Genomic DNA, 8,943 nt, shown 5'->3' on the forward strand with positions numbered 1-8,943 from the left:
ACTCAGCAATAAAAAGGAACAAACTATTGATACACACAACAATTTGGATGGGTCTCAAGGGAAGTATGAAAAAAAAACCCAAAGAAAATTTTCTCAGTGATTCCGTTTATATAACATCCTTAAAGTGCCAAATTTTAAAGATGGAGGAAAAATGAATGGTTGCCAAGGATTAGGGATGGAGGAAGGGAGCAAGATGAAATGGGATTGTGGTTATTAAGTGACAACAAAAGGGATCCTTGTGTGGATTAAACTGTTCTGTATATTGACTGTGGTAGAGGATACATGAACCTAACTAAACATGTGGTAAAACTGAATAGAAGTAAATGCAATAAAGCTTCTAGAAGAAATTATAAGAGAATAACTCCATGAGATCAGGATAAGCAAAGATTTCTTAAACAGAACACACATGTACATAAAAATAACACTAATCACAAAAGAAAAATTTATACATTGTATTTCATTAAAATTAAGAACGGGGCTTCCCTGGTGGTGCAGTGATTAAGAATCTGCCTGTCAATGCAGGGGACATGGGTTCAAGCCCTCGTCCAGGAAGATCCCACATGCCGTGGAGCAACTAAGCCCGTGCGCTGCAACTACTGAGCCTGCGCTCTAGAACCTGCGAGCCACAACTACTGAGCCCACATGTCACAACTACTGAAGCCTGTGTGCCTAGAGCCCATGCACTGCAACAAGAGAAGCCGCAATGAGAAGCATGTGCACCGCAATGAAGAGTAGCCCCTGCTCATCACAACTACAGAAAGCCCACGCACAGCAACGAAGACCCAACGCAGCCAAAAATAAAATAAATTTATTTAAAAAATAAAATAAAATTAAGAATGTCTGTTCATCAAAAGATACCATTAGGAAGGTGAAAAGCCAAGTCATGACTAGAAGAAGATACCTGAGAAAGAACTTGAACTATAATGAAGGAGATTGGTTTGTAATTTTTTCTGTATGTGCTGTCCTCTGACTGAGTAATCCTATTCCTAGGATTTATTCTCAACAGAAATGCCTGTGTCTGTTCACTAAAATTCATGTACAAGAATGTTTATAGCAGTTCTGCTCATAATAGCCAAAAACCAGACACAACCCAAGTGTCCAACAAGAGAAGAGTGGATAAATATATTGTAGTATATTCATACAGATGGAACATTATAAAACTATTAAAAAGTAAGAACCACTGATACATGCAACAAAATGGATAAATCTCACAGACACTATGTTGAGCAATAGAAGACAGACACAAAAGATTACTTAGGTATGATTACATTATATGAAGTTGAAAAACGATCAAATGAGTCAGTGATAGAAGTAAGATGGCTGGTTACTTCTGCGAAGGTACAGTAATAATGGGGCTACTGGAAATGCACTATATTGTTATCTTGCTGGTGACTATAAGTATGCATTCATATGTATAATTCATCAGACTAATAAGTGAGTTCATCAAGGTTACAGAATGTAAGATCAATATACAAAAATCAAGTGTATTTCTATACACTAGCAATGAACATTATGAAAATGAAATTTTTAAAAATTTCCATTTACAATAGCATCAAAAAGAAAATAAGTATTTAGATATAAATTTAACAAAAGAAGTGCAATACTTGTATGCTGAAAACTACAAAACATCATTAAAGAAATTAAAGAACATGTAAATAAATGCAAGGACCTCCCATGTTTGTGGATCGAAAGACTTAATATTGTTTAGATGGCAATCTTTGCCAAATTGATTTACAGATTGGTAATCCCTATCAAAAGACTGGCTTGCTTTTTCTGCAGAAATGTAAAGTTGATTCTAAAATTCATATGGAAATATAAGGTACCTAGAACAGCCAAAATCAACTTGAAAAAGACGAGTAAGATTGGAGGACTTACTGTTTCTAATTTCAAATCTTGCTAAAAAGTTACAGTAATCGAGACGGTACTGTCAGAAGAAAAGACATATAGATCAACAGAATAGGACCCAGAGTCCAGAAATAAACCCATATATATTATATCAGGAAAAAAAAAACCCTCAAAGTGTATCATAGCCCTAAATATAAGATGTAAAACTGTAAAACTCTCAGAACACATAAGAATAAATCTTAGTGACCTTGACTTAGACAATGGTTTCTTAGATATGACACCAAAAGCTCAGTGACATAAGAAAAAATAAATTGGACTACATCTAAATTAACAACTTTTATGTTGCAAACAGTACCATCAAGAAAGTAAAAAGAGGGACTTCCCTGGTGGTCCAGTGGGTAAGACTCTGTGCTCCCACTGCAGGGGGCCTGGGTTTGATCCCTGGTCGGGGAACAAGATCCCATATGCATGCCACAACTAAGAAGTCCACATGCTGCCACTAAAGATCCTGCATGCCGCAACTAAGACCCAGCGCAGCCTAAATAAATAAATAAATAAATATTTAAAAAAATTATTTGAAGAAAAGAAAAAGACAATCCACATAATTACAAATGGGTCACTGAAAATGAAACCCAAATAGCTCCTGAACATATTAAAAGACGTTCAACCTCATTAACAATGCACTACCATTTTTCATCTGTCAGGCAAATGCTAAAAATTTTGATAGCACATGTAAACTGGTACTGCCTCTGTGGAGGGCAATTTTGCAGTAAGAATCAAAATGTTTAAAATATACTTCTTTTTTTTTTTTGACCCAGCAATTCAATTTCTAGGAATTTAATTCTGCAGATACACTCACACATAAGGAAAGTGGTTTCATATGCAGTCAGTCATTCACTATATTTTTACTGGTAAAAATAAGTCAGTAAACAAATATCTATCAGAGAGACTGAATAAATAACTTTATTCAGTCAGTGGAATACCATTGAGCTATTAAAGAGAATGAGGAATCTGTTTATGAATTAAGAGGGAATATTGTCCAGGATAAAATTTTTTTAAGGTGGAGAAAAATTGTATGGTAAATTATTATATATGTAGAATTATATGAGTATATATATAACATTTATGTACACACATCTATAAAGCAATTAGATATAAATATATAAATGAGTTTTTAAGGATAAAAAGAATTATACCTATATAATAAATTATATATATACATTTTTAAAGATGAAGAATAAATTGTATATATAAAACAAATTATATATACAGTAAAATCTTCGGTTGAAAAATAGAAGTGGTAAAACAAATCAAGCCTATCCCCTTATCTCAGACTCTGTTCTCTCCAATTCATACTGCATACCACTAGGTTAAATTCCTAAAATTCCAGGCTTCATCAGTTTATTAAAATATAAAACTCTGATTCAGTAGATTCTGGGTGATCTGAGGTTCTGCAATTCTAACAGCTGCTAGGTGATGCTTTTGTTACTGGTTCATGGACCACCATTTGAGAAGCAAGGCGCTAGGACCCACAGACTTCGACTTCACACGACATTTGCCATTTGAAACTTTGTTTTATAGTGTGTGAATATCTTGCCTACTCAAGTGCATTTTACATTCCAAGAGAGCTTTCAGCAACACTTGCAAGGCTGATTATTTTTTCCTTCTCAAAACATTTTTCCCTCCTGCTTGTTGTCATTACAGTTCTCAAGTTTCGCTTGTATCTCAATGGCCTCACCTTTCAGTCTTTGCATAGTATGTGCTTAATAAATAAATAAATCTTCTATGCAGATCCATTACCTACTCTTGCGTATTAATGTAAACACCATGCCCTAGCTCCTGAATGGGGTTAGAGAGCCTTTCTCAGACTTGCCCACCCGCACAACAAGAGTTTACAGATTGTGTAGTTAGGACAACAGCCATGCGAGTGAAGGCTTGGTGATAAAGCCAGGGACCCAGGGACTCCACATCATATACTAATTGATTAGATTATCAAATATAATTTTGCTTTAGTTTGAGGGTTTAGAGCTGGTTACATTTTATTTTTAAAAATTTTTTTAAATTATTTATTTTTTGAATTTTTGAATTTTATTTATTTTTTTATACAGCAGGTTCTTATTAGTTATCCATTGTATACATATTAGTGTATATATGTCCATCCCAATTCATCACACCACCCCCACCCCCCACCTCATCACTTTTCCCCCTTGGGACCTGGTCACATTTTAAAACAAAGTATTTGTTGGGCGGAACCTCACAACGTTTTTTATGCATGGATAGTTAGGGTATTTTCAGCCGCATGTAGTAAGGCCTAACTCACTCAGGCTCAAACAATATGGAATTTTATGATCTCACAAAACAGAAAATCCACTGGTTAGAATGTCTCCAGGTAGGGTGCAACCACCTGCTGGCCCGATGTCTATGCTACCCTTTCAGCTCTGCCCTCCTCGGTCTGTTGGGTGGCTCAAATCGCTTCCCTCCAGTGGCTTCCCTCTTGGTCACATGATGGCTGCCAGCAGCGGTAGTGGTGATACGAATCCTTACTCACACGTGGAGAGAGAAAGGACCTACTCACTTACTATGGAACCTAAGTCTTTCCCTTCAGTTTGTGGGGATCAGTTTTGGTTCACCCCCAGACCAATAAGAGTCACCATGAGAATACTGTGTGCTCACTGCCTTAAGCCTGGCTCTGGAGCAAATAGCTAACACAGACGTGGGGGTGGGATTACTAAATTTGCCCTAGTCAAAATAAAGCTCCTAAGACTAGGGATTAGGTCAGCTCCAAAGATACATATAGAATTCATGGGAGAGAAGGGGATAGTTGAATAAAAATCAAGGTTACTTAGGAAGGAGAAGGGGGGAATTCTGAAATTATAAATTATGTTTATATAATATAATTATATTTTTATATTAATTGTAATAGTATAATAGCTTTTATAATAAAGTTTTTACTTGCTCTTTACACAGCTAGCCTCAGAATAATGTATACACTAATTTATTTGATAGTAAAACCTTAATTATAAGTGTCAAGAGGTAAGAGCTCAACTGATTCTGGACACGGAGTTAATTTAGGGAAAAGTATCATTAAGCCCAGGATCCTGGGTTCTACTGTTGAGTCAGCAGATCTTCTGCCTCTTTCCCTATTTCTATTAATATAGCCCCAAATTATGTGAACTGATATCTATGCCCAATTGATTGTTCATATATGGAGAATTCCTGTTTCTCTGCATAAACCTGAGTTGAGTTTTCTGAAGTTTAAAACAGAAGTTAAAACCCACCTTCATTCTCCTCTGCTTAGGTATCATGCTATCAAGGACTTGTTTATACAATAGACTTTATACTGGAGGTATTCAAGCAGAAGCTGTATGAATGTTATTGATGGGATTGGTGCATCTGATCAAAGGCTGGACCAGATAATACTTGTTAGGCATGGATGATCAAGAGAATTAAATGGGTAGTTTTTAACCAATACAAATCCCATAACCTGACCATACTGAATCAGAATCTCTGGAAATGGAGCCCAAGATAAGCATCTCTAAGAAGCACTACTTATAATTTTTTTTTTTTTTTGCGGTACGCGGGCCTTTCACTGCTGTGGCCCCTCCCGCCGCGGAGCACAGGCTCCGGACGCGCAGGCTCAGCGGCCATGGCTCACGGGCCCAGCCGCTCCGCGGCATGTGGGATCCTCCCAGACCGGGACACGAACCCGCGTCCCCCGCATCAGCAGGCGGACTCCCAACCACTGCAGCCCTACTTATAATTTTTTATTGCCAATCTATCACGAGTTCCCGGGCAAGTATTTAGGAACCCCTGGGTCAAATTTTTTTTTTTAAAGACTGGCTTAAATTTACAAGTTAATAATCTATCACAGCGGAAAGGCCATTGCACTAGAAATTAGGCAATTCCAGTTCTAGTGCCAGCTCTGCTATTGGTCGTTTTGGTAATGGGCACGTCAGTTTACTCTGTTGAACCTCTGTTTCTCTTTCTGAAGAATGAGGGACTTCTAAAGTCCCTATCAGCTCAACACCCAGTCAATGCTACTTGTCTGGACATTCTGAGGAACCAAGAGCATATTGTAAATACTCTAATTCCCAATACTCTCTGCTGTTTAAGAGAAATTATGCATATGAAGATTATGCATAACCCCATCGTAGAAGAAATGTTCTATCTAGATGAGGTACATAGAACTCTTAGGAGTGCTATTATTCTTATGGTAACGTTGAACAAATCTCTCTGGAAAAGTGGTGACAAAATGCCATAAATACTTGGAGAAAAGCCTCTTTGTTTACCAATGGTAAACAAGGATGCCTGCAACTACCACCTGAAATTGTTTTGGCTCTGACTCCAGGACCAAACCTTCTGGCCTTTAACTGTTTGGTAGGATGTTACAGATCACACCATACTTAGGCCAGCTTTTTTTTTTTTTTTTTTTGCGGTACGCGGGCCTCTCACTGTTGGGGGCTCCGGACGCGCAGGTCCAGCGGCCATGGCTCACAGGCCCAGCCGCTCCGCGGCATGTGGGATCTTCCCGGACCGGGGCACGAACCCGTGTCCCCTGCACTGGCAGGAGGACTCTCAACCACTGCTAGGCCAGCTTTTTAAGAGTATAAAATGAGGTTTTAAAAATAACTAATTGTTATAGGAAGATTTGTCTTAGAGTGTTTCGCAGTTCCATACACTTACTGCCCGATGTCCTGGCTCCATTCCTTCCCAGCACCTGTCAGTCTCTCTTTTGCCTAGTTTTCCCCAAAGAAGCCTGATACATCTTCTTAATCCCTTGCTATTTCTATGCACACTTGTGATTTCAGCTCTTTTCCTCAGTTGCCCTGGGCAGGTAAGTATGTAAAGGTGGCTCTCTTGCCTTGGCTCAGGGAACATGGTCTTTGAAGCTTATTCCTCCTAGACTGTAAGGCTCACAATTCCACCGTAGCCCAGATCTCTACAGAGATTTGGGTCCATCATTTATTTAAAATTCTCCTATGATCCCATTTCCTTCTGGTTATCTTGCTCTAACTCATACCTAGTTTGTTTCCCTCTCCAGCCCATGCCCTCTTCTCTCTTCCCAGCCTCCACAGATAAATTCAACTTCTTTGACCCCTCCTTCTACAATTCTTCGGTCACACTCCTGACTAGCATGTTTTCATTTTAAAAGTCTATTTACACTGAATAATAAATAGCTAATGTTTATTAAGTACTTACTATGTGTCAGGCAATGTAATAAGCAGTTTACATGTAATATCTCAATCTTTCCACACTTCAAGAAGTAAATTCTACCAGTGCCTCCATTTTACAGACGAGACCCAGAAAGATTGATTGACTTACATAAAATCACATAGCTATGGGACTTCCCCGGTGGTCCAGTAGGTAAGACTCCGCGCTCCCAATGCAGGGGGCCTGGGATTGATCCCTGGTCGGGGAGCTAGATCGCGCACGCATACCTCAGCAAAGAAGCCCCCAGGCCGCAACTAGAGATCCCACCTGCCGCAACTAAGACCCGGCGCAGCCTAAATAAATAAATAAAAAAAAAAAAAAAAAAAAAAAAGCGGAGCTATTTAGGTGGCAACCCAGAATTTGAAACAAACACTTTGACTCTAGAGCTTCTACTATATTGCCTCCCATAAGAGCAAAGATTAAAGGTAAAAAACAGTAGATTAAGAAGAAAGAGGTGAGAGTTTTAAGTTTTTCTTTTTTTTGTCACTAACTGGTTAGTAGTATCACCATGGGCAAATCACAATCTTTCTAATTTTCTTATTCATAAAGTAAATAGATTGAAGTAGAGATAACTAGTATCTCATTTCATAATATTCTGTGGTCCTATGGGTGTGAAAAACGTATTTTAAGATTCTTTTCTGACATGATGGGCTTTGGAATTTCACCCTCCTCTCCCATATTTTCATATTTATTCCAGCACTGGCTTACATAATAACAGTGAAATACAGGTATATGTTCTATTTCTGTAAAGCAAAATGAATAAAACTTTAGAAAATTTCACATCTCATCCCTATTTATCTGGCATTTTTAGATCTGATTTCTCAGTGATGGCATAAGATATTTAAACACGGAAAATGATTGCAGTTTTGCCCAGGAAATCAGTGTTTATTTGATATATACCATATAGCTTCCACAGCTGTAACAATTGTTTATTACATGGTGATCTCTGAAAGAGCAATCTATTCCATTATCATTTTTTTCTGATTCCGTGTTCCTATTTATTTCTTGAATTAGTTTTTCCTTATATTTATCACCCTAATTCCATTTACTTTTAAGAATTAAGGTTGAATTAGGAATTTTAACGACTCCAAAACTAAAACTTCTTATTCCTTTAAGCTGAAATATGTTAAGAGGATCACCAAGGTGGGGCGGGGCGGGGCGGGGTGGGGGGAGAGAGAGAGAGAGAGAGAGAGCAGGCAGGGATAAAAGAGAAAAGCCCTTTTGCAAATAGGCATACTTACACATACTGAGAGCAGGTCCTTCAATCTCTGTGAGTCTTCAATCCTATAAGAATTAAAGTGTATTTGCTTGCTACTTTTTTCGTTCTTTGGAAAACCTTTTAACTACCATTATAGTTATTTTGGCATTTTGCATCTTCTTTTTTTGGAGAAGTCAGTAGTAAAGAGGAAATTAAATTAAAAAAATTACCAGTTAAGCATACCTATTGTAGAAGTATAAGAAAACACAGGTAAATAAAAGAAAAATCTCTTTAACTGAAATGAGATGGTTGCACAACTCTGTAAATGTGTGTAAAATCCTTTGATTGTACATTTAAAATGGGTGAATCTGGGCTTCCCTGGTGGCGCAGTGGTTGAGAGTCCGCTTGCGGATGCAGGGGATGCGGGTTCGTGCCCCGGTCCGGAAGGATCCCACATGCCGCGGAGCGGCTGGGCCCGTGGGCCATGGCCGCTGGGCCTGCGCGTCCGGAGCCTGTGCTCCGCAACGGGAGAGGCCACAACAGTGAGAGGCCCGCGTACTGCAAGGAAAAAAAAAAGGGTGGATCTTATGATTAATAAATGAAAACTTAATAAAGTTTTAGAAATTCCCTTAACTCGCTCATACAAATGCACATACACAGCTAGGACCAGCCTTTAACGCTGCTTTGCA

At 38.4% G+C, this 8,943-nt stretch overlaps 1 protein-coding gene across 1 annotated transcript in view; it reads left to right on the forward strand.

Moving 5' to 3' along the window:
* Positions 1–1,621, forward strand: part of TMEM202 (transmembrane protein 202) — a 33,460-nt gene extending 31,839 nt beyond the window's left edge. Inside the window, exon 3 of the transcript XR_014293809.1 lies at positions 523–1,621. The gene's annotated coding sequence lies outside the window, so the exon portion shown is untranslated. The remainder of the gene's footprint in view (positions 1–522) is intronic.
* The last annotated feature ends 7,322 nt before the right edge of the window (positions 1,622–8,943 follow it).

The sequence above is a fragment of the Mesoplodon mirus genome (assembly GCF_964341445.2).
Source record: "Mesoplodon mirus genome assembly, chromosome: 4".
NCBI lineage: Eukaryota > Metazoa > Chordata > Mammalia > Artiodactyla > Ziphiidae > Mesoplodon > Mesoplodon mirus.